Source organism: Triticum dicoccoides, chromosome 3B (assembly GCF_002162155.2).
Source record: "Triticum dicoccoides isolate Atlit2015 ecotype Zavitan chromosome 3B, WEW_v2.0, whole genome shotgun sequence".
NCBI lineage: Eukaryota > Viridiplantae > Streptophyta > Magnoliopsida > Poales > Poaceae > Triticum > Triticum dicoccoides.
Genome location: NC_041385.1, coordinates 805,102,398 through 805,105,155, shown reverse-complemented (window position 1 = coordinate 805,105,155; position 2,758 = coordinate 805,102,398). Strand labels below are relative to the sequence as shown.

General features: G+C 49.0%; 1 pseudogene; it reads right to left on the bottom strand.

Moving 5' to 3' along the window:
- Window positions 1-391: 391 nt before the first annotated feature.
- On the bottom strand, window positions 392-1,493 carry LOC119280103 (annotated as a pseudogene).
- Between the last annotated feature and the right edge of the window lie 1,265 nt (window positions 1,494-2,758).

Genomic DNA, 2,758 nt, shown 5'->3' with positions numbered 1-2,758 from the left:
TTTGTCCGACCACCTCTACACATGTGTCACTTGTTTAGGGCCGAATGAGCCACGTACGACGCCATCAATCACTCGCGTGAAAGAGCCAGAAAATTTCTACTCATCATGAAAAACAACACTACTTATTCAAGCTAGATAGAGACCCAAGCATTGTTTGGGGAGCAGGTTTACAACTTTACCAGCCATAGTGAACATTACTGTCTAATATTTGAAGTGGCCAGAATGTACATTCACCTAAAAATTGATATACATACGTTGCTAAAGGTCAACTGAATATTTTGATTAACAAGCAGAAAATGCGAAAATAAGCGATTGTGACAAGTCAGTAGAAAACATTGCAGCAATTCTACCGTGAGAGCTTATGTACAGTTCAGATATCCATTGTACTGCATCAGCAAATGCTTGGAAGAACCCAAGCAAATGGTGCGTAATCCTTTGTTTCTCGCCATGGGTAGTCGACAACAAGTTCATGCGAAGATCCATCAACCAAAGAATAGTCAATACACTGCCCACGGCACCTAATGAAGTACAAGCAGTTCCGTCGAACTGCCGGATGATCTGGACCAAGGCAACCTGCAAACTGAAAAATATTAAAGAACAAGCTACAACCACCAAGACTTGTAGTCTTCAGTCTTCACCCACTTCATCTCTCTGGATTGCCACCGGAAAACATGGTACTCCGGTAAACGGGGCTGAGAAGCAATGATCAAAAGCTCACTGCGGCACTCTGCGAGCCAGAACATTGAAGGATATGGATCTATCTCTGCACTCAACTTGTCTTCAAGAAACAACAGTACCACCGAACTATTGTCAAGCTCGACGACAGCGAGTCGTTCATTTGGGGAAACCAACGCATAGAGGGTGCCTTTCACGGAAATCAGACTAATAAGGGTGTAGCCTTCGTCACATCGTGCAGCTCGCCATTGATGGTCCCCAATGCGGCAGTAGTGGAGCGTGTGGTAGCAACGACTGAAGGTGAGGACGAGGTCGCCGGAAAAAATAACTCCTTCGTAGCGACGCGGGGAATCAGGCAGGCGGGCTGGCTCGCCTGTGAGGAGGTTGTATACGTGGAGCTCGCGATGGCTGACCATGAAGTTGCAGCCTCCGATGGCGACGCGGCAACCGAAGGAATCGAATTCGGTGCTCCTGGGGTGGCTCTGGGCTAGGGGACTGCGGGGGAGGCGGAAGCGCAGGATGCGGCGGAGTGGGAGGTGGAAGAGAGCTTCCGAGGAAGATGTCTTGTCGGGGACGAGGAGGAGCGGAGCCTGGGAGGCGAGGTTGGACGGCGACGGCGGGAGGAGAGCCCGGTAGGTGCGGCAGGTGGCGCGGAGGGCGAAGAAATCCTGTAGGGTCGTCAACCGGCTCGCAATAAGTGGGATCAGCTCGGGTAGGAAGTACCACGAGGAGGACGCAGTTTCTGCTGGGTCTATCGAGTAAGAGGCGGCAGTGGCCAACGGCGAGGTGCTCGTCCCGTGCTTCGCTGACGAAGACATTGCTCGCCGTCGCTTCCGCCGCTTGAGCGCTGCCGAGTTCAGAGGCGAGGGGGAGGGGCGGTGTACACGGTGGTGAATTTCTAGGTTTACATACGGTAGAGTCCGAACAGGGTTGTATTGGGTTCGTCTAGTTTGTAGAGTCTCATTAATCTGAATTTTTTAGCGGATTTGCTATTTTTCAGTCGAGTGTTTTTAATTCGTCATCATTCAAATTTGTGTCCATCCATTCTTGCGCGGAGATTCGTGCTGGTTTTCTTTTTTTCTTCGAGCTGGCGTTCTGTTTGTTCGGGTTGGTTTTCTTTGTCGGGTTCGGTTTTTCTTTGTCTCTGCCCGTTACTGCCCCCGGCCCGGCAGTGTTGACTTTCCTCGTGTTTGAATTATGGAGTGGGTGTCGTTACCCTTTTCATTTGGGTCATTCTGTTTCGATAAGGCCGAGGGAGAGAGCTCGAGCGGCGGAGGAGAGGAGGCGGTTCCATCTATTCATGGCGGTTTCGAACTATCCAACCTTTCGATTTTGATTTCTCCTCCATTTTGCCTTCGATCCTCGGCTGCCGTGGTAGGTTGTTCTTGTCTCTCGCGGTTCCCCATATGTTTTTACTCGTGCTGTGGTCCTGTAGTTCCAGATCTAGGTGAGTTTCATATCCGTGGATCCAGGGTTCATCTGTCTTTGTTGTTGTTCGTGGATCCATGGTAGGTGCTGCTGTGTTGTTCTAGTCCGCATTTTCCCCCGCTCCCTTCCGCTCGCCTGAGTTGTGTACTTGTGTTGGATTGTAGCTGCGGGTTAGGTCTTCCGCTTTGTTGTGGTCATTTTTCTCCCCGGCTTGTAGATGTGGACGTAGACTTAGATAGTTTATTTTGTGATGTAGGTGGTGGAGATAGTCATAGTGGTAGTTGCAGGGGTTGATTTCCCTATCAATTTTAGTTGGAGATGGTCCGGCCTGGGTTTTCCCCTGCTTTTGAGTTTTAGTTTTTGTAGTTGTAGGTGGCTGCTCATGTTTTGCTGTGTACTGAAATTCAGGTCTGTCTGAATTTGTTTGCAGGAATCTCTCTGAATTTCATACTTGTCTTACAGTGTTTCATGCTTCTCTTACAGTGTCCCTCCAGAATTACAGTGTAACTTACCCGCAGAATTACTGTGCATCCCCATGTAGATTTGCAATGTCATTTAAACTACAGTTACAGCATAATTTGACCAGCAATTTTAGTGTTTTTACCCCATAGTTGCAGTGTAATTTGTCATAGTAGTATTATGTAACCCCCCCCCC